A 24,323-nucleotide genomic window follows, 5' to 3' on the forward strand; every position below is an offset into this window, starting at 1 on the left:
GAGAAATGCAAATCAAAACATCCCTGAGATATCATCTAACCCCAGTGAGAATGGCCCACATCACAAAATCTCAAAACTGCAGATGCTGGCGTGGATGTGGAGAGAAGGGAACACTTTTACATTGCTGGTGGGACTGCAAACTAGTACAACCTTTCTGGAAGGAAGTATGGAGAAACCTCAAAGCACTCAACCTAGACCTCCCATTTGATCCTGCAATCCCATTACTGGGCATCTACCCAGAAGGAAAGAAATCCTTTTATCATAAGGACACTTGTACTAGACTGTTTATTGCAGCTCAATTTACAATTGCCAAAATGTGGAAACAGCCTAAATGCCCACCAACCCAGGAATGGATTAACAAGCTGTGGTATATGTATACCATGGAATACTATTCAGCCATTAAAAAAAATGGAGACTTTACATCCTTCGTATTAACCTGGATGGAAGTGGAAGACATTATTGTTAGTAAAGCATCACAAGAATGGAGAAACATGAATCCTATGTACTCAATCTTGATATGAGGACAATTAATGACAATTAAGGTCATGGGGGGGAAGCAGAAAGAGGGATGGAGGGAGGGGGGTGGGGCCTTAGTGTGTGTCACACTTTATGGGGGCAAGACATGATTGCAAGAGGGACTTTACCGAACAATTGTAATCAGTGTAACTGGCTTATTGTACCCTCAATGAATCCCCAACAATAAAAAAAAAAAAAAAAAGAACTATAACACTATGATTATTGCTGGAGAAGACTTCCTTATTATCTTTAATCCCAAGAGATTAGCAAGGATTCAGGAGATAATGCTAGTAAACTACTTTTAGCTTTCTGCTTGGAATTTACAATTTAAATGCAGAGACATCATTATTATCTACACATTTTAGCAGCTACTATTCACTATAAGTACACACAGAATAGTGTACATAATAAGTAGAAAAAACAGGTGTCAGACACAGAGAAAAGTAAAATATCATAGAAGGGATATATAGTTCATGCATGTACTTTTTGTTACCCGATTAATCAGGACATTGATTAAGTTTTTTGTCAACTATCAGCTAAAGCAATGGCTATAAAGAATTTTCAGATGCTAAAGTAATAATTTTTATGTTACTTTTATTCCAAAAAGACTGGACAAATGTCTCCAAGCAATAGACTGAAATCCTGGGTATTAAGGTCCCTTAATGTTCCAGAATATAGAAAATTTCCATGCAGCCTTACCTATTTCCTAAACAAACATAATGTTTGGATTACATAATTCAATTCATGGAGAAAACAGAGTAAAGATGCAAATGCTGTTAAAAAATCACCTCAAATAATAAACATTATAAGAAAGAGAGATTTTTCATTATACAAGTCTATTAGAAAAAAGTGAGTTCATTATTTATGGTTATTGGTTTCACAATAAGAGATTGATATAAACGTAATGCTATTTAGATATTTACTTTTGATTTGCAAGGTGGCTGAGAATATTAACCAAGTACTTTGCTTCAGTCGCTAAGGGAAAATAAATCATTGATAGTTGTTACAGCTTGTCAGAGCATTATGTTAGACAAATAAGCTTTTTGCTTCTAAATTTCCTGCTGACATTAATAATCTTATTACATTTCTTTAAACCTTTAGCTTAGCTAAGGTTTCCTGGAAGCTAAGTATTTAAAGGAGGCAATTTTTAATACCTAGTGAACAAATGTGAGACTTATGAACCAGTTTCAAATTCTAGATATTTTGAAAAGAAAACCTTCATTGGATTGCCAAACCTTCATGTACTTATTCAGTGATTTAATTTTCTCCTACAGAACCAATAACTGATTTGGTTATAATAAGAATGTCACAGATCAAATGTCATTTAACTTGTGCACATTAATTTATTTTCTTCGTATCAATTTTTATAACCTGCACTGTGGTAACTATACACATATACGTCCAAGTAGTATGCAATGATATGGAATTCCTGAATGGCATGGCTTTTTTCTAATCTATAAGATTAGAAACAAATTGAAAACATTAAAATTCAGTATCTTCTTCCTAAAAACATTATTTCCTTAGAAATTTAGCATCTTCTATTAGAAATATCATGTCATCTGGGATGACTTAGCATGACATTAAAAGCTAAAAATATGTAATCCTTAAAGCAATTCTCCCTTAGTCCAGGAATGGTTAGTTACAGGCTTGTCAATGTCTCTCCATTTACTTTTCAGGATTTTTCTCTATGTATTTTATTTCCTCCTGAAGTGCTGAATTTATATATCCTGCAAAACTGAATGGAGCCCTTTAAAATTGTTTGAATAGAGTGAAAAAAAAAAGCAAAAAGAAAGAAAGATAATTGTTGGAACACATTCTGCATTTTCTCATTTAATGCTTTAGGACTGTGCTTAGTTTTGTTTTGAAAATGTCCTAGTTGAAGTGAAGCGACTTTATAATGATTTTGATTGAATTGCTTAAAATTTTTGAATGGTGAACAAGTCGTCAGCTTACCTGATTGGTTGTATTGCAATTCAATATCTGTATTTCCTTAATACTTTCTCCTTTATTTGTCTTCCAAAAAAATCTGAAAAGTTATTTGACAATTTTATAAGTAAATAAAATAATCTTGCTGATACGATTATAGTTTTGATTGTGATAGTTATGAAAATGTTTGTCATATAACACATTAGAGAATTAATTTATCCACTCACATGGGGTTAATGCTTTTCAGCCCATGAGGTAAAAATGAAGATTCTTTAATATTATATGCTAACTTTTCAAACTCTAGCTTTTAGTAGTTAGAAAGTTTCTGCTTTATATGCAGCACTAGAATTTTGTAAATTCTCAAGATTCAGAGAAAATTATTTGAAAAAGGTTGATTTAGGAGATATTTTGAAGATTAATTAAGTTGTCTAATAGGGACTATGGAACTCCAAAATTTAGTTTTATGTCTGAGCTGAGGTCATGCTTTCTATTTTACAGGTTTGTCAAAGGATTAATCTAAGCAAAACTAGTCTAGTTCCAAGGTTAAATACAAAAGGACGAGGTTACTTTACACATATTTAAATACAGCTTGAATTTGTGCAAACATTTATTCAGGTTTGTTAATGCATAGTGTGAAAACAAAGAAGAAAACATTTAGGTACATTATTGTTTAACACTCAGCTTAGTGATTTTTTCAGTGTGGCAATATGGAAACAGCTAAGTTACTAACATAAAGTGTAAGAGATGATTTAAAAATCAACATAAAAATTGTCCAAAGTCTTCTGAAATTTTAAATGTAATGGTATTTCTTCCTGCATTTGACAACCTATGATTTTAAAGAGTTTACCTATTAGTGTATTACATTTATTAAGATTTGTTAAATGCCTTAATTTCCTCTTTATCAACTCAAAATATCTTCTGTATTTCACACAATTTTCATTGTAAGAATAATATATGTTATACACACATTTCCCCTTATTTTATTAAGAAGACTAAAGACAAAACATAGATGTGTAAATTAATTTCACTCAGTATAGGTGGAGACACTGGTCATTCCTTTCTTTATCCCTCTGAATTAGTACCTATATCTTGTTCTAAATTATTTTGTAACTTCTTGGTATGAAACCTTATGCCATATACAAATCATATCATGTCTAGAAGTTTAGCTTTGTAGAGTTATAAGCGATCAGTATGAGCCCACTCTGTCCTTGATACTGCTATGAATTCTATTGCTATTGGCATGACCTGGGCTTGCCCATTTCACTTCAGGGATAGTCTATGAGTTTTCCAGAGTTGTTTTAAATATTTATCTCTCTCCCAGGAAAATGGCCTCCTCCCCCCCAGTTAAGCATAAAAGGTTAAAATTAGCCTTTAGTTTTGGAAGATCTATATTTTATGTGTTCTTTGTACATTTGTATTTTTTTGGTAGGACCAGGAAAAATGACAGTAGGTTAAGAAATGAACACCATGTTCTTTCATATTTAGACACGTTGAAAGAAGAAAAATTCTTGATGTAGAGATTACTTAATGTTTTTAACATATAAATTTGTACTTAATTTATTAATAGCTATGAAAAGAAAATGAACACTCACCCTTTGTTTGGAGGAGAAAGAATATGCATTTGGAGGTAGAAGGGGAAATTCCACTGGAAATATAAAGCTGTTTTAACTAAATTCTTATTTGTTGCACAATTTTCGTGACTATGGCCATAGTGAAGAAAACTGGTAGTCTTATCATCATCATTACCATCATCACTTTATATTTTTCTTACGACTGCAAATCACTCACCCTTTGGTGCAAGAAAGTTTTTATAGGTCCTCTGGAATATAGCTAGATAAATTCACAGCGGCTGCAAAATCCCGTAAGAGCTGAATTGTCTGTTGAGAAAAATTTTGTGCTTTTCTCCTCAGGGTTGCGACAGAACCTAGTATGTTTTGGAAGTTAAAAGCAGAAATTAATTCTCAGCGTTGATCTGTGGCTTAGCAGCGCCCCCTTACGTCAAGGATCTAGAATATATAATACAACGAATGAAATCTAGTGTAAGAAACCTTGCCAGGATGGCTTTTGTCTTCAACATACAGAAATGGTTTAACTTGCTGCCACTTCACATGCTGTCCCCCAAAGACTGACAGCAAGAAGTCTCTTGTTTTCTTTCAGGCCCACCAAAGTCAGTTTTCTAGAAGGCAGTTGGTAGACTAATTAACATTAAGACATAATTTGCTGAGATTTAATAGGCTGCTCTAGCTGAGAGATCTGCGTGTTCACCACAGACAATGCTGTGAAAAGTGGGCTTCCTGAAGTGTGGAATTTCTGGTGTTACTGGGCCAGTGCAGAGAGCCTGGATTAGGTGAGGCAAGTCAGGCGGAATTGTGCAAGTGCAGGGTCTAATTGTTTTTATTTCTAATTTTGATTTTTTGCTCATCATGAATTTTTTGCATCATCTTATTTTACTTTATTTTATTTTTCGAGACAGAATCTCACTTTGTCACCCTCGGTAGAGTGCTGCAGCATCATAGCTCACAGCAATCTCAAACTCTTGGGCTCAAGTGATCCTTTTGTCTCAGCCTCCCAAGTACGGGCTCCTGCCATAAGGCCCAGCTATTTTTAGAGACAGGTTCTTGCTCTGGCTCAGGCAGTCCACCCACATTAGCCTCTTAGAGTGCTAGGATTACAGGCCTGAGCCACCATGCCCTTTTTATTTATTATTATTATTATTATTTGAGACAGAATCTCACTCTGTTGCCCTGGGTTGAGTGTCCTGGCATCAGAGGCAACCTCAAACTCTTGGACACAGGTGATCTCCTTGACTCAGCCTCCTGAGTAGCTGGTACTACAGGTGCCCCCCATCATGCCTGGTTAGTTTTTCTATTTTTAGTAGAGATGACATCTCCCTCTTGCTTGGGCTGGTCTCAAACTCAAGCACCAGCCTGGGCCTCCCACAGTGCTAGGATTATTGGTCTGAGCCACCATGGTTGGCCTTCTTTTATTTTTATTATTATCTTTTCATTAGGCCCAGGTGAGGTTCAAACTGGTTTGCAGGACTGGTGCTCTAACTAACTACTAAGACACAATGTTGAGGGTTTTTTTTTTTTTTTTAAAGATTGCATCAGAACATTATTTACCTTGATTACTAAGTTTTTGGACAACCCCTTAAATTCTGCCCTCCCCATGCGAGTGCCTCATGGGCCTCACCTTCACCCTGGCCCACTCAGGAGGAAGTGGTCTTTTTGTGAGTGCTTGCCAGTCCTGGAATTCTATATATTACACCACAAACTTGTCACCTTGTCCACCTTCCTAGCTGACTCCATGTCCACCAATAAATAGTTTTGCCATGTCTACACAAGTACGCTGTGTAGGAAATGGAACTGAAAACTTGCCACCAATCCGGTGATGTTGAAAGGGTTTAATGGGTTCATGTAACAAGGGAGGTGGAGGTCCTTGGGTTCAAAGGATCATAAAATAATAAAGTTATATAACCTTTTTACATTACTCTAATAAAAAAAAAATAGACCACTTGCCATATTGTAATGTTATCTATTGTCCCAGATTGGTCTTTCACTTTGATGGCTAAGTTCTCAGTAATCATTCTTTTTAATATTTCAAACTGCTTTTCTTGTAGGATAATATAGATATAACCAGGTTGGAGAATGGATCTCCTAAGAGTATAGGGTTTAATATTAACTTCCCAGAGAGCACAAATGAGGGCTTCCAGTGAGTGCTTTGGTTCCCTTGGTTCCCTCAAATGAGGGCTAAAGGCTTAGGTCTCTCAAGCCTGGAAAGCCATCAGATGTGAGCCTTCAAAGGTTAGTATCTGGGACCTCAGCAATGGAGTGTTTGGCATATTTTGGGGATTTATTGTAGGGAAGAAGAATAGTTAGTGTAGCTGTGTGCAGCAGCCCTTAGGATTCATGGGCTGAGTTTTTTTGAGTTGAACCTGCAGTATGTTTCAGTGGAGTTTGTTTTCCCTCTGTAGATCAGTTTCCTGATTTTAACAAAATGAGGAACTCAGAGGTATTTAATTATAGCTGGGCAAGAAAAACAGCTGAACTGGGAAAAGGATGATTTTGATCACAACCTAAAGCTTAAATTCACATATATCCTTGCTTTTACACACGACAATAGATTCCCTACCTAATTTGGGGATGTCTTTTCATTTGAGCATGACTCAGACATCCTCATTACTGTGTTTATCAGAATTTAGAGTCTTGAGGGGCAGGGCCTAACAAATTCTTAAGAGCTACCTAGGACTCACTGTGAAAGAATTCTGGCTATAAACAACAAACCAGTCTCATGATTGACACATACTTGATTAGCAAGGTGATGTCAGGCATGTGTATTTTGTATTTTCCACTTCCATGAAATTAAAAAAAAGGTAACTTAACACTGTATTAGGAGATAACTTTCTGTCATGTTTTTAACAGGCATTAGGATATACTAGACACTAAATTATAATAGAAACTGCTTTTCTTGATATCCTTTTCATAGGAAATTCATGTTTTAAAGTTTTTCTTCGTTCTGATACAAGTGGCTTAAAAATGAGTTTCATGAGTGACTTTTTAACATTCAGATAACGTTGGATAGGAACTCAGCTAGAAATACTTTTACTTTATTTAATAAGCCTTTTAACTTAGCATTTTAAAATTAACAGAATGATTTGTTTTAAAAAATATTGGCTGGCACACAAGTTCATAAATAAAAATAACTCACGAAATTGAACATCTCTTTAAATTGTATCAATTCAACAGTTCTGTTAGGCAACACTCTGTCTGGGAAAAGCAAAGTCAAAACTCCTAGAGTTAATATGTGTGTCAAAGAAACTCATTAACCTTATATCTCTTCCAACTGTCTAGAAGGTTACAAAAGTGTTTATACAAAAATTCCCATTCATTTTATTTTTCTGTAATTAAACTTTCATTATTCAACACTGATATTTAAGATAAATAGACAATGTTTACAAATTGGAACTTATCTTCCTCAGTATTCCTCGACTATTTTAAATTGCACATAAACTTTATGGCCACCCTGTTTTTAAGTGCTAACATTCATAATAAAATATTTCATTCTTTTTTATTGTGTATGTACTTTCTTTTGAGGGGCCTATGTTCAATTAAGTAGGTCCTTGTGATCTAGGTTTGTAAACTAGCCACCATTTAAAATACCACTACTATGAGAAAATAAACATTTGGAACATAATGTTTGCATTAGGGAATGACTATTTGTTATAGAGAATCATGGATCCCATGATAGTCAGGTTTTCTTACTGACATATCAACCTGAATTCAGGGCAAGGCCATTTCCTCACTGGGATGGTACCATGGTTGGAGCCAAAAACATGGTTTGAGTGAAGTAGGTTCTGTATCATTAACCACGGAGACTTTATATCTTTTGTGTTTACCTGGATGGCACTGAAACACATTCTTCTTGGTAAACTATCACCAGAATGGAAAAACAAGTATCCAACATAGTCAATACTAATATGAAACCAATATATACACAACCACATGGCTACCCGAAAGAAAAACACAAGTGTCGTCTAGCAAGGTGGAGGGGAGAGGAGGGAGAGGCGAGGGGGAGGTGGGCTGGCGTTGGTGGGATCTCACGTGATGTGCACAGTGTCAGGGTATTCAAAAGGGCTTAACTATAGCTTGAACTTTACCTTAGAAATGAAAACAATGTAACCTAAATATTTGTACCCTCATATTAATCTGAAATTAAGAAAAGAAAAATCATCCCAAGAGTTCTTCCATTATTTTCAGAAAATAACTTTTTTTTTTCAAATTGTTCAAATTGTTAACAGTCTTCTGGGAAATTCAGTGTTTTTTTTTTTTTTTCCAGGGGGAGGGATCATACATAAGAGTAAGGGAAAAGACAAGTAGACTTTTTATGTGATTCAGTATTATTAATTTATATTTGCATGAAGCAAGAATTAGCTTTTAAAATAAAAGTCACTTCACTATTAAAAAGGATAAAGGAGAATAATTTATAGATAAAACAGCTTTTAAATGGTTCAGAGAAAAAGAGGAGAAGGGCAATAATTAGAATTTTAAAAGTCAGCAGTACCAATTGGATTAACTTTAATCGTGTGAGGCTGGATAACTAGTATATTTATAAAGTGCAGTGACTCACTTAAGGTGTTAATTTCAGATGTTAGAGGCACTAAGGGATTCTATATTATAAGCAGCTGAGAGAGATGAGGATGGGAGAAAGAATAAAATAGGCTGAATTTTGGACAACTGGGAATTGAGACTGGGGGAAATGAATCAGGAAACAGGTGACTATGTTGGATTTATTAATCCCACCTGAGATCCTGGGAGCCGTACAGGAAACTTTGTCTTAGACATATTTATTTTTATAAACTTCACTTGCCTTCACATGTAATTAGATGTGACAATAGTAATCTTCCCCTTTGTGTCCCTGTGTGATACAAAAAGCTCTGATTCTGTTTTCTCAACTAGAAAATGACATTCGAGGATTTTAAAAGGACTGCTACAGGTACATGAGTAGAACTCTTGCCTTGGAGAATCTTTTGAGTTCTTCAACAAAATAATTTATCTGTCTCTTTATGCATTCAATATAAATACACTTTATGTTGTATTAAATAATTGAAAGGATTAGTCAGGAATATTTATGTTTTAAATCATTAGTCATGATTAGTCATTAAATGTTATTTATATATATATTAGTCATTTGATATACCTGTTATGATGAATTACAGTACAAACCCCAAAATGAGAGTAGAAAGGCCATGTTTTTTATTTTTTAGCAACACATATTAATTTGGTTTTGGTCTTCCATGATATGTCAGTGACATATACTTGATAGAAATCAGAAAATTGCAATACCGTAGTTTGGGGTTTTATTGAGGAACACAGGTACCATCATTTACCAGGGCTGCTGTGGCTTGAGCTCTCGTTCTAGGTAGCCCACCACCATCTGCCACCATTCATCTCATTTTTAGCAGAAGTCAGAAAGGTGACTTGAGTGAGGCTGTGGTGACGCTCACCGCTCTTGCAGCCTTCAGATTTTGATGATAATGTCCCTCCAGTAATTTGATATTGTTTCTGATTTACTGTCTTTCAGGTTCAGGAGTTTTCACTCTCTTCTTCCTGACATGGCTCTTATTCTTTAGATGAGGGGAAAAGTGTGAGGATTCTGCCAGCTGAAAATTCTATCTTCCCACTGAGGTCCTGAGGAGATAGACTTGGCTATTATTCCATTTATTATGTCATAACCAGAGGACTCTAATGGCCAAACCAGCTGGTGACAAAAACAGCTGCAATCCTGTGTACACTGTATTAGTTCTTAAAAAAAATTGGGCCGTCCCCTTTGTTTTTAGTGTAGGTACCCTGTCAAATGACTGCAGGACTCTTTGGGGAATGATTGAAAGAATATTTGGAATGTATCTGTGTAGGGGTTGCAGGATTGCTCCTGAAGGGGACCTGACCTTCCCCTTAATCTGTGAGCTGAGATTGTGAAGGGATTTAGATAAGGACAGTGCATGAGCAACTATGACATCCTCTGTGGGCAGCTGACATAAGGCTTCCGGGCAGGTTACCAGCTCTTTTTCTTCTGACTACTTACCTGGAAATCAAACAATGCCTGAGGTGGTCCCCATCTATCTCGTACCTAAGAATACTATGATCTGCCACCTTCACTCTAAATCCCTGTGCCTTGTGGTGCCCAGATTGCCACTCTGAGCTTGCTGCCCAGTAAGGTAAGCGCATCCATCTTGTTTCAGTGGTTAAGTGTTGCTCTCTGGGATCTGCTATTCTGAAATTTCATTATCTCCAGGGATACTAGGGAATCTTGTTGCTTGTCAGAAAGTCCTGCTGCCCGTTCTGGCCTGCAGAGTCACTGCTGGGCTTCTGTTGCCTTAGTAAGGGAATTGCCTTTTGAGTTCTCTGAAAGAATGTGGAACTATGGTGGGGTTTCTGGTTTTAAATAACATTCCCACCTCTCTGAGTGTTCTAATTTCTTCTTTGGCTCAATATCAAAGAAATTCTTACAATATGCAATGGTAAAATAGGGACAAGATAATTACAATAAACACTCCTCTTCAAAAAGGGGCAGCATACTACAGGCATGGTTTTGTGACAATTCTGAAATCCTAATGGAAAAATGTTTACAGATCCTCTTGGAGTGAAAAACGTGCCTTGACTGAGTAGGCCCTGCTTCTGTTTTTTGGAGTGGCTCTTGGCTGTACACTCTGGTCCCTTGACTCTGCCCTCTGAGACATACTCCCTTTTCAATCTCATTTGACTGCTTCCAACAAGGACAGTAGAAAATATGTCCTTTCGGCAATTTTCAATTTGCCTTAAGAAAGTTGGGACCCAGAGACCCTTTTGTATTTTGAACAACTTTATTCTCTTTTAGTTTATACAATATAGGTCCCTTAAAAATATTGTAGGTTTTCCATGAATATGATTCAAGGTCCCTACACTTATCAAAAGCCATGCTTATAATAATTTTTGAGATGTTCCTCTACATACTTTCTTTACTGCTACTTTTGGTTTAGGCATCTGTGGGACAATGTCCTAAAATTCTTAGGAGCCATATTGTCTAGCTGAGAGGACCAATTGGTGGTTTTTATTTTGGAGACAGAGTCTCACTTTGTTGCCATGGCATCTTAGCTCACAGTGACCTCAAACTCTTGGGTTTAAGTGAACCTTTTGCTTTGCCCTCCTAAGTAGCCGGGACTATAGGCACCCGCCACAATGCCTGGCTATTTTTAGAGACGGGGTCTTACTCTTGCTAAGGTTGGTCTTGAACTCATGAGCTCAGGCAATCCACCAACCTTGGCTTCCCAGAATGTTAGGATTACACGCATGAGCTACTGCACCCACCCTCTATTCATGGTTTTTAACAAAGGGTTTTAGAGCCACATTTATAACTTTATCTTTGTTCTCATGACTTATTTTCTTTGAGAATCTTTACCGATTAGAAAGTGAGAGAAACTATTTTATTTTCTAGCACAGCAAGTTCTGATCTCTCCATATTCCCTGTAAATTATGCTTGCAATCAGGCCAGTTTTTTGTTAAGCTTATCTTTTTTTTTTTTTTTTTTTTAGAGACAGAGTCTTACTTTATTGCCCTTGGTAGAGTGCCGTAGCATCACAGCTCACAACAACCTCCAACTCCTGGGCTTAGGTGATTCTCTTGCCTCAGCTTCCTGAGTAGCTGGAACTACAGGTGCCCGCCAGAACGCCTGGCTATTTTTTTGTTTCAGTTTGGCCGGGGCCAGGTTCAAACCTGCCACCCTCGATATATGAGGCCGGCGCCCTACTTACTGAGCCATAGGTGCCACCCAGCTTATCTTTTTCTTGCAATACTTTATTATATGCAAGTAGGAGTTGCCAGTCAATGCTGTGAACATTTTGCCTGGAAATCATTTTGCTCAATCCAGAAGTACTTTTTCCCTATCTTCCAAATTGCCATAAATGATAGTTTTACCAATTGTTTTTGCCAGTATACAAAATGGATTTCCAGCTTTTCCAGATTGTTATAGCAGTTACCCCACTGATTTTTCTGTCTTCTTCCTGATGTCTAGTCACTAAAGCCAATGTCACATGTTTTAGGTCTGTTGGAGACGGACCCAACAGGTGGAAAGAACATGGTACACAGTGGCACATCCTGAAGCTTAACATTCCCTGTGTCTTAAGCCATATCAGCTGTTTCTTCCAAAGGATGCATTTGCCTAATACATACACATATCTCTTGTAAATAACGATAATTTCGCTTCTCTTTTCTAGTATTAACTTATCCAATAATATTTGTTAACTCTTTAAAATGTATAAATACTGTGTCACTGGACATTCTTTTATCATTTCTGATATTAACAGAAAAGAATGGTTTTAGTTTTTAATATTAAGTATGAGAATAGCCATTGACTTGAGAGATTATTACAAAATCATGCCAAGAAATCTCTCTTTTATTTTTAGTTTCTTAAGAGTTAAAATGATCAGGAGTGGATGTTGAGCAAGAAGTGATTTTATTTTATTTTTCTCATGAAATAGGTACTTTTAATGTGATGTCCATTATAAAAAAGAAGTCGAAGCTTATAGGGTTTAAACAAATTGTACATGCTTTTGTCTGCACAGACAGAGAGTACAAAGGTAAAACTTGAATCTAAACAAATTTCCAGATCCCAGTGGCATTACTCTACACTAGCTTATGTCATATTAAAATACAGGTAAAAAAGTTGTTTCTTTGCTACCACACAAAATTAGCTTGTATTCTTGTTCAGTTAAAGATTCATCTAATGTCTGATTTTAAATAAATTGCTTGACTGACTCCATCCTCTATTTTTCATGGTGAATGTGGTTCAGCTCATTAGAAGATGAAGAATAGTTGGGGGAGGACATCAGGCTTTTTCTTCTGTTCAGATAATAGAGAATCTGGGAGATTCGTCCCATCTGTTCGGAGACTTCTCCAATTACTGTGCCAGAAGTGATCTTTGTCTGAGAACCTTTATTTGTACTTCTTTCTAGCGTCACCGTCGTCGCCATAACCACTATTATTATTATTACCATCATCACCATTGCTACCACATCACCCAAATTACTATCATTTATCATGATCACCACTGTCATATCAACAATGGAGCAACTGCCGTTTACAGAATGGACACTCTGCTCGTTGATAACTGAATACTCTAAATCATCTTATGAGATAGTGATCATTTCTGCATTTTACGGACAAGGAAATAGAAATCCAGGAAGATAAATTAACTTAATCAAACCCATGCAGACATTTGAAGCCCAGTCTATCTGATGATGAAGTTTGTAGTCTTTCCTATTTACTGTTGCCATCTGCCTTACTCTACCTTTATTACACCATGCATCTTTCATCTCTTGTCCTGTATTGGGAGATTTGTGAGGGTAAGAAATATCCCATATTCATTTTGTGTATTCTGTAGCCCTACCATTGTTCTACATACAACATGGGAGCAATATATTAGAATGTATTATATAGTTTTCTCCTTTGTTGTTCAGAATTCTTTACTTCCCCAGTTGTTCTGAGGCTTCTTAGTCTCTGGGGGAGGAGGAATATTCAATTGACATAAAAATGAGATTTCTAAATTTTTTCACATCTCTGTTTAACTTATCAAGGGCCAGACTCCTGAGGTTTTGTCTATTATAAAGAAGAGATACTGCCCATCTATGGCTACTGGTCTTGCTATGTTATGATAACAGGAGACATTAAAGTTCAGAGGATTATGGAAAGAGAGAAGGCAAGAGAGTAAGGAGAGTGGCTAGATTTGTGGGTTATTTGTCCTTTCTGAATTTTGCCCTGGAAAGGAGAGATAGGTTAGATAAATTGAAGGGAATACCAGTGATGGAGGGAGTTCTTTCCTCATTCTCCAAAAAATCTCATGGATTGCTCCTGTATTAAACTTTGAGAGGCCATATCAGCCTAGGAGCTTCCGTAAGTCTTAGCTTTCCCAAGGTTCCAAGAGGCATGGATTGGACCCAAATGTAGCTGAGGTATGCTAGGGACTTGGGAGGGGGGCTTAGCACAAGCAGGGCAAGATGTAGTGTTAGCTTCAGGATAGGTGGTCAAGAGTGGGGCAGAGTGGGAGTCACTGCTAGACCTTAAGAGGACCTGTAGTGCTAGGGAGAGTGGAGATGAGACAAATCATGAAGTGAAGGGGGGCCCTAGTTTCCTGGGAGCAGGGCCTCACTCCCAGGGGTCCTCAAATGGCGGTCTGCAGGCCACATGAGGCGATGTGATTGTATTTGTTCCCGTTTTGTTTTTTTACTTCAAAATAAGATATGTATAGTGTGCATAGGAATTTGTTCATAGTTTTTTTTTTTTTAAACTATAGTCTGGCCCTCCAATGGTCTAAGGGACAGTGAACTGGCCCCCTGTTTAAAAAGTTTGAGGATGCCTGCAGTTCACCAACTGCAAATGTTGGTATTGTGCCCAGCAAGGCTCTGGCAACTTGGGAGAGGTGAATCACCTTGGAGATGAGAGGGGGGACAGAATGCTAGTCCTAGGGTCCCGTTTCTTCCTCTTTGCCACGATGCTCTGTGAGCCACTCTCTTGGATGCCTTGAAGAATATAAACGAGTATGGTGTGGAAGACTAAGAAATCTGAGTGACTGGTTTGTTTTTCCTAAAGCCACTGACATTTGCTTACGGTGTACTATGTGTACATTAAGCTAATTTTATTCCCAATAACCTGTGGGAGAGGAATTGGAAGGAAAGCAGGACTGACATGAACACAATAATAATGATTCTCACTACTGTTCATCAAACACTTACTATGTATGGGGCATATGCCAAATTTAGAATCACAATATGCGCAGAGACCAGGCCACAGAGGAGATGTTCAGGCCAGGTTAATTGAAAAGGGAGGGTAAGTTGCCTGGGCAGTGCAATGATGGTGTCTGCACTTGGGGCTGCAGGTGGTGGGAAAATTCCACAGCTCAGGGTGGCGCCTGCGGCTCAAAGGAGTAGGACACTGGCCCCATATACTGGAGGTGGCAGGTTCAAACCCAGCCCCAGCCAAAAGAAAAAAAAAACTGCAAAAAAAAAAAAAAAATTCCACAGCTCACCTGGAAAGTTAGGGTCTTTTGGCAGAAACTTCTCAGGTGGTGGGCTAGCCAGATCCTTTGTGTCTTTGTCTGGGGAGGGGGGGGGAAGGGGCAGAGAAGTGTTTGTGTGTGGCTGCATTAGGCCCCCCAACAATGTAGTTACTATAGCTGTCTTTCTTTTCCTTATGAGGATATTAAGGTGCAGAGAGGTTAGGAAGTTTCTCGGAGACACAGTTTTAGGTAGAACCAAAATTCAAAAGCAGGCAGTTTGAAACCTGAGCCCGGGTTCTTAAACATTTCCTTTGCACAGTCAAGCTGTAGAATGAGATAAATTTGCAATTTCAATTCATAAATGATCATAAGTCTTTTCTGGATAAGTGAATGTCGCGCTGAGTACTGGAGGTGGTGGTGGGGGCTGTGTATGTGGTCTTTACGGAGATCTGAGCCCTAGTTCTTGTCTTCCTGGATCTTAAAGTACTTCTGAACTTTTAACTGTGAATAGTGAATTCAGCTTTGCTTAATTATACATAATTTATATTTTGATCGAATGAAACTAAATTAGCCTAACAACCAAGGTTTGCCAAAGCAAATACTGAGGGTAATAACAGACAGACTCGTTGACCTTAGGTGTGAAACTCCAGTGTGATAACAGCCCATAAAACCTGTGAATTGGACTTGCCCAGGAGATAGAGCCTGGCGGATTGTTTACTCATCTTAAAGTATTCCTTGAAATCAGGTCTCTAGGGAAGAAGGAATAAACCTGGATCTCTTAGGCAAAAGAAACAAACAAGATGTAATTCTTGGAGTTCCTTTGGTTTGATGTCTTGCAAATATATTCAGAGAGAAATCTCTACCTGCACAGCCTCCTACCCAAAAACCCATGTAATGAAAGTTCTCTCCACCCTCATCACCATCCTGTTAAGGAGATAGAATCTCTGAGTTCTCCATAATCTCCTCTTCAGATACCATCTTTTTGAGATGTCTCTGCTATTGCATTTACAGAAAGAGCACCCGCTAGTGCTGCATTTGGGCGCTATATATATATATTATTATTTTTTTTTTACTTTTTGTGCAGAGATTAGAACACATGTCTAGAATTTAAAAATGACCAGAAATGAAATAAATAGATTTATTGTTCTACATAATTGGCTAACACAAGGAAAACATATGTATTGGTGAAGATTGATCTTAAATCCAATTTACACTTTATTTAAAGACTAAATTCTTCATTGATGAAAAAAGTATCAAAATCTTATTACAAAGAATCTCAAAGATCAGAGTCAAATTATATTTATTTTCTGGGTATCTAGTAAATCATAATATCTATCCCAGGTACATGGAAAGCCTATTACAGGTGATAGTCTTTTTGTTTTTTGCAGTTTTTCGACAGGGCTGGGTTTGAACCCACCACCTCCAGCATATGGGGCCAGCGCCTACAGGTGATATTCTTATATACTAATATTGCATTTATTTTTAAGAAAGCTACCAGAGGACGCCTATGTTTATTGAATTATTATTATTATTGTTGTTGTTTTTGAGACAGAGTCTCACTATCTTGCCCTCCTGTGTCATGGTGTCACAGCTTACAGCAAACTCAAACTCTTGGGCTTAAGTGACTCTCTTGCCTCGGCCTCCCAAGTAGCTGGGACTATAGGCACCCACTACAAAGCCTGGCTATTTTGTTGTATTGCAGTTGCCATTGTTGTTTAGCTGGCCTGGGCTGGGTTTGAACCTGCCAGTCTCAGTGTATATGGCTGGCGCCCTACCCACTGAGCTACAGGTGCTGCCATTGAGTAATTATTTTAACAAAGATTTTTTTTTTTTTTTGTCTGGGAAAGGATTTTGTTTTAAAATTTCAGAATATTAGCATATCCTCTATCACCACCACTATTCAACATAATGATATAAAGATATAAAGGGCATCCAAATGGGGGCAGTGGAGGTCAAACTCTCACTCTTTGTTGATGATATGATCTTATATTTAAAGAACCACTAAGACTCAACCACAAGACTCTGGGAAGTGATCAAAAATAATAGCAATGTCTCAGGATATAAAATCAATATCCACAAATGAGTAGCCTTTGTATATGTAGCCTTCTCAACAGCTAAGTTGAGAAGCTAATCAAGGACATAATTCCCTTCACAGTAGCTTCAAAAAAATTAAATACCTAGGAATATACCTAACAAAAGAGGTGAAGGATCTCTACAAAGAAAATTATGAAACCCTAAGGAAAGAAATAGCAGAAGATATTAACAAATGGAAGAACATACCATGCTTATGGCTGGGAAGAATCAACATTGTGAAAATGTCTATACTTCCCAAAGCAATCTACAGATTGCACCCCCATTAAAATACGAACATCATACTTTCAAGTCTTGGAAAAAATAATTCTTCGTTTTGTATGGAAACTGCAGAAACCCTGTATAGCCAAGGCAATTCTTAGTAATAAAAACAAAGCCAGAGGCATCACCTGAACAGACTTTCAGCTATCTTATAAGGCCATAGTGATCAAAATAGAGACAAAATTAGAGACATACACATTTGGAACCAAACAGAAAACCATGAGATGAAACCAACATCTGACAGCCACCTGATCATTGATAAACCATACAAGAGCACTCACTGGAGGAAAAGAATACCTATTCAATAAATAGAAGAACTGGACAACCACATGTAAAAGATTGAAACTGGACCTGAAACTTTCACCACTCAGAAAAATTGATTCAAGATGGATAAAAGATTTAAATCTAAGGCATGAAACAATAAAAATTCTCAAAGAAAGTGGGGGAAAAACACTTGACAATATTGGCCTGGGGGAAGACTTTATGAAGAAGACTTCAGTTGTACTTGCAACAACAAAAAAATAAACAAATGGAACTTACTTAAACTGAAAAGCTTCTGTACAGCTAAAGAGACAACAACCAAAGCAAATAGACAACCTTCAGAATGGGAAAAGATATTTGCATATTATGAATCTGACAAAGGCTTGAAAACTAGGATCTATAGAGCACTCAAATTAATCAACAAAAGAAGAGCTAACAATCCCATATATTACTGGGGAAGAGACATGAATAGAAACTTCTCTAAGGAAGACAAAGGGCTAACAAACATGAAAAAATGCTAATTATCCCTAATTATCAGAGAAATGCAAATCAAAACCACCCTGAGATTACACCTAACCTCAGTAAGATTAGCCCCCATCACCAAATCCCAAATCTGCAGATGCTGGCACAGATACAGAGAGAGGGGAACACTTTTACAATGTTGGTGGGATTGCAAACTCATATAGCCTCTTTGGAAGTATGGAGAATCCTCAAATATCTCAACTTAGATCTCTCATTTGACCCTGCAATCCCACTACTAGGCATCTACCCAGAAGAAAAAAATCATTATATCATAAAGACATAGCACTAGATTGTTTATCTCAGCTCAATTTACAATTGACAAGACATGGAAACAACCTAAATGCCCACCAACTCAGAAATGATTAACAAATTGTGGTATATACACACCATGGAATATTATTCAACCATAAAAAAGATGGTGACTTCACATCTTTTGCAGTATCCTGGATGGAGTTGAAACACATTCTTTGTAGTAAAGTATCACAAGAATGGAAAAGTGTATCCAAAGTACTCAATACTAATATGAAGCCAGTAGACGATCTAATGCATGCACACATAGGAGACAAACTCATTCCAATTCAAGTTGAGGGGTAAGAGAAACAAGGGAGAGTTGGGTGCTCTCACTGAATGTGCACAGGGCGGGAGTGTTTGGCACACCATTTGTGTATGTCCACAGACAGATTCTACCTAATAAGATAATTTTTTTTTGCAGTTTTTGGCTGGGGCTGGGTTTGAACCTGCCACCTCCAGCATATGGAGCCGGCGCCCTACTCCTTTGAGCCACAGGCGCCACCCAAGATCAAATATTTTGACCTGAAATAAATTTACTTTTCAAAACAATTTCAGAATATTACCAGGGGTACACTTGTTTTGGTTACATAGTTTGTTTTGTACATTTCCAGTCAAAGTTATAAGTGTGCTAGCAAGGATTTTATTCTTTTAATGATTTGGATTGAATAAATACACATTCCTCTTTGAGTGTCATAGAAATCCATGTGTTGTAACTAACTTTCAAACATTTGTATAATTATAAAATTGGAGTCCCAGAGGAATGGAATGTAGCATAGTAACTGGTGTATCTTCTCAAAGGCATGAATGTTTTGAACTCAGCTTTTATTTATTTAACTTTCTTCCACACCCTCCTCACTTTTCAACTGTAACTCTTACACATGCAGCTTACAAATATGAACATCTTTGATCTTCTGAAAGTATAGAGAAAAATATGGTTGCCTCTAAATAAAAAAGAAAAACATAAAATTGATCAGAGGTTCAAGAATGAATTTTGTGTGATCTGAATTTTTTAGTCTTGGTCTTAACTTGAAGCATTAAGTTTATTTTGCTTTATTAAGATTTGGATAACCTGGAGGCAAGACATGGTTGTAAGAGGAACTTTACCTAACAAATACAATCAGTGTAACCTCAATGAATCCCCAACAATAAAAAAAAAAAAGAAAAAGAAAAAAGGAAAGAAAAAGAAAAAAGATTTGGATAACCTGGACATTGAGTGCCTTGTAAATAGTGATGTTGCATGTAAGATCTGGCTAGTACTTCATTTCTAAATTGTATTTTTATTCACCCTAAGAACTTGAGGGTAGAAAAAGAAAGAAAGAAAGGAAGGAAAGAAGGGAAGAAGAAGGGAGTAAGAAAATCTGGAATAGAAATCTGTCATTGTTAAATTAGAGTGACAGAGCCGCAAACACTGATTCAACACCTACTGTATGTCAAGTGCTTTTTCAAGTTCTCTTACAGATTTACTATGTGTATGGCTGTGAGAAAGCCCCATGACCTCTCTGAAATTTAGTTATAAATGAAAATAATACTGTGTACCCATCTTATCACATGAGGTCGCTGTGTGATGCAAATGTGATAGCATAAATAGATATAAAATTTATCCATCACTTGTTATGTATCAGGTAAGAGTATAACTGCTTTATGTGAATTAATTCTTTTCTTTTTAACTATCGTACAAGTGGACAATACTGCTCTATAGACTAAGAGACTGAGGCAAGAAGACTTTAAATATCTTGCCCACAATTATATAGCTAGCAAGAAGCAGAGCGTGCATTTGAATGACATGTTAGGATAATTTGAATGTATAATTATACAATATTTATTGTTTTTTAACAGAAAGATCTCAAGCTGTAGCCTGGGAAGTCTAGTGATTCTTATGGTCTTTGGTCAGGGGCATACCAAAAATTTGCATATAGTTTGGTAGTTTTGAAGGAACAGTTCTTGGAAAGCGGAACTCAGAACCATACACTTCCTGACCTGATGTTATTTGGGCAGCTCAGTGACAGTTCAGTCGATGAGTGCTTTCCCTCTACTTTCTCTTACTGTCAGGTCTCTGCAATTCAGTTGCCTCAATGCGTGACCCATTTCAGATCAACTGGAAGTTCTAGCCCTCAGTAAGCAGAGCAACTTGAGTAGTTTGCAATCAAATGCAAATGAAAATACAAATGAAAAATGACAAAGTACATTTTTACAAAAAATGATTGACCCGGTAATCCCACTGCTGGGTATATATCCAAAGGACAAAAGGTCATTTTATAAAAAGGACACTTGCACATAAATGTTTATAGCAGCACAGTTCACAATCACAAAGACATGGAAACAACCCAAGTACCCACCAATACATGAATGGATCAATAAAATGTGCTACTCTGAAAGTGTAGAGAGCGGAATGCTACTCAGCCACAAAGAGAAATGGCTATCTAGTGTTGTACCAAGCTGGATGGGTCTGGAGACTATCCTTTCAAGTGAAACATAACAGGAATGGAGAACCAAACACGTATTTCAATACCATGTTGGATCTGATCCATGAACACTCAAGTGTACATATGGAAGTAAATCTCAATGAAAATCAAGCTGGGAGGGGGGAAGACGGGGCAAACTCACACCTACTGGGTATGATGCACACCCAAAATCTGGTTAGGGGGGACACTTATAATCCTGACTCAGTTTGTGAATAAAACTAAGTATGTAAACAAAACATATGTACCCCCTAATATAATAAAAAAAGACGCCAAAGAAGTAAAGTATATGTAATGTGCCCAAACACAGCTTATAAGCTTTCTGTAGTATTTATAGGTGTTCTTCTTGAAACCATTCCAACTAACCAGAAAAGTGAAAATAAATTAGAGGACCCTCAGGAAAAAAAAAAAAAAAAAGAATGCTGTGTACTGGATTGGTCCCCTCTTCCCCCTCCAGTTCTCGTTTCTGTGAGAAGTCAAGATGTGGCAATCTTAAAACAGATGAGTGGGGCCAACACTCTCTCATACATAGGGAGGCAGTGAAGGGGACTTTCACCTTGTCTTTAAACTGACTAACAAGTGAGAACGTGGTCATGAGGAAGAAGTGAGCTCCTAGGGGAGAGTGACTTTGTCTCTCATTTTAGAACTATAATACCATTTAGAAAAGTTGTAAAAGGAAATCCCATGTTGAGTAAGATAATAGGTTGACCAACTGACTTCAATAGTTACGTGATATCACCCTGTCCTCACCTCACATTCAGTGTGGGAAAGGCCAGATTATCATTTTATCATCTTTTCCAATTATCCCTCTTGGGACTGCCCTCTTTGTTCCATGGTATTATTGTTATTTACCATGGAGATTGGAAAACATGATGCCTTCAGCGTAGGTGATCAGAGCCAGACTGCTTGAATTTGAATATCACCTCAACTTGTATAAGCTGAGGGACTCTGGGCAAGTTGTTCAATCTCAGTTTATTTCTCCTGTAGACGATAACAATGATTTCTCCTTCACTGCTTTATTGTGGGGACTAAATAGTTAACATATAAAGTGCTTAGAACAGTGACTGGCACAGAGTAAAGTGCTTAAAAATAACAATTATTGTTGTTGATATATTAAATATTAAATAAACAAACATTACTTAAATTATTATTATTCACTTTATTACTTGTCTGTAGGCTCTGGAAGCTCAGAGCTTGAGCTTGTTTGACCCTCCTGTTCAATTTTGAACAAATCACTATTCTCTCCAACTAATCCTTCAGTTTTCTATCAAATTCACTTTCCCAATAAATGCTTTTCGTTATTCCCATCTCCTGTTCACAGCCTGGATTGATCTCACATTGATCAGATGATAAACTCAAACTTGTTTGCTTGCTGGTCAAGGCTCTTCATAACCTGGTTCAACAATTTTCTCTGAACTTTTTTTATAGGGAAGATACTTTGGACAGTTTCTCAGTCCAGTTTCAGAGAGAGCAGCACCACCTGCTGGGCAGTTTTATTCTAAGGCACACTGAACATTGATGGTGTTTGACTTTCAGAACTTAAAAGAGCTTTCTATACTATCTAAAGCTGTGTTTCCCAAACTTAAATTCACACCTGAAGCACTTTTTAAAAAAATGTCAAAAACATAATTAAAGTGGAAGATGTGACAATGCATGTATATACATGTAAATACATGTATACCTACATATATACACATCAGGCACACAATTTTTAATACAATTTATTTTTAATTGGAAAATAATAAATGTATTTATACACAGGGTATTTTCTATGCGTATTCTTTATTCTATAAGGTTTAACATGAAAAAATTGCTTTTAAACACCCTCACCCCCTGGTGGACAGTTTGGGACTTAAATGGTCTGATTGCATCCTGAGTACATCAGCTATTTTGTGCAAGGCAGAGGTAGATGTTGGTGCTGGCTTTGGTTCATTTTCTAAGATCCCATTTCAAGGCAGGATAGACAAAAGACCATGAAAGATTTATGGAAGTCTCGGGAATATTATTTCCTTTTGAAAGACTCTGAAATCATAATTTTAGAATGCAAGAACTTAGATGATAATGGTTAGCTTCAGCAATAAAGCAGTATGTTTATGTGTAACTTAAAAAATTTAAAAGAACTCTTACATTATCTTTATTTGACCCTCAGAATAGCCTTGTAAAATGGATAACATGGGAATTATCAGCTTCATTTTAAATGAAAAATGAGTGAGACAAAGGGAGCTTAAATTATGTGCTTTAGGTTTTAAAACCAGGACTTGTTCTGATGCCGAGTAATGTATTGCATTACCTTTACCTCCTCCAAATTCTCATTCTACAGAGAGCAAAACTGAATCTCAGTAGGACTGAGCAGTGTCTCCTAAATCACATGGTAAGTTAACAGCTATTGGAACAAGAGTCTCCTGATTGACCCTCCAGCCCTCATTTCATAACTCCTCTTCCTGGCTTTGCTCAGACCTCAACAAGGACAACAAGCTATCCCTGGAAAACAAGGAGGTGATGAAACTCTTGTTGGAATTACCGCTGTGAATTGTGAGGGCAGATGTGTGACATGTGAAAATCTTTTCAAGTGATTCGGATACCCTTTGTGCAATTGCTCCAGCCTAGGCCCTGTCACTGTGGTAGGGGAAAGAGGCTACAAGAGGAGGGGACATTACTTTGAAAACTTAGCTTCCCCAGCTTTGGTTCTGCCCTACACTCTCAGCCCCTTAGGACACCAGGCTCACAGGGCCAGGGAGCAGGGCTTCTCCACACCTGCCTTCCGACCTCTGGGCAGGTTCTGTCTCATTTCTGCAGGAAATGGGGATGGTCCCTGTGGGAGCTGTGGGTTTTCATAACACATCCTCTGCCAGGACTGTGACCTGTTTCCTGAGCAGCTTGTACAGTCTGAGCTCTGGTGCTAATGCACTAGTGGAGTGAGAATGTCTTATTTCCTGGTCTCAATTTCTACTTTTTGGAGTTTTAATGAAGATTTGATCATTCTCTAAGGGCTGAATCCTGGCACAAGAGTTTCCTGAAAATATAAAAAGGTCACCTGGGCTTGCTTGCAATTAGGTAACCCTTGCTGGAGCAACTTTGTTTGAAAGAAACCAGGAGACCCTTTTGGTCCAAATATTTCCAACTATTTAATTCTCAAAGTTTCACAAACCATAGTGGTTCTTTTGCAGTTGATTAAATTTTCTAGGACCACAATTTCTAGAGCAAGCATTTCTTCATAAAACCTACCTAAAAGTGAATGTTCACCTAGATTCCAAGTTAAGCTGTACTTATTTTCACCAAATTATGCTACTGCCAAGAAATACTGGACTGTTTTTTACTGTTGGGCAGATAACTGGAGTTTTCAAATGACATTGTACAATTTTCTCTGCATGTTTTTATCTACCCCCACCCCCCCCACTCTTTGCTGCATAGACAATATCACTCCCAAATTTTAAATCTGAACTTGAGATCCTTGTGTAAAGCATATATTCC

At 37.3% G+C, this 24,323-nt stretch overlaps 1 long non-coding RNA gene across 1 annotated transcript in view; it reads right to left on the bottom strand.

Moving 5' to 3' along the window:
* Positions 1 to 4,337, bottom strand: part of LOC128597517 (uncharacterized) — a 58,741-nt gene extending 54,404 nt beyond the window's left edge. The window contains exons 1-2 of the long non-coding RNA XR_008383265.1: positions 4,231 to 4,337; positions 2,470 to 2,542 (exon numbers count right to left, since the gene is read on the bottom strand). This is a non-coding gene — a long non-coding RNA (uncharacterized LOC128597517). The remainder of the gene's footprint in view (positions 1 to 2,469; positions 2,543 to 4,230) is intronic.
* Positions 4,338 to 24,323: the final 19,986 nt, after the last annotated feature.

Source organism: Nycticebus coucang, chromosome 10, assembly GCF_027406575.1.
Source record: "Nycticebus coucang isolate mNycCou1 chromosome 10, mNycCou1.pri, whole genome shotgun sequence".
Classification (NCBI taxonomy): domain Eukaryota; kingdom Metazoa; phylum Chordata; class Mammalia; order Primates; family Lorisidae; genus Nycticebus; species Nycticebus coucang.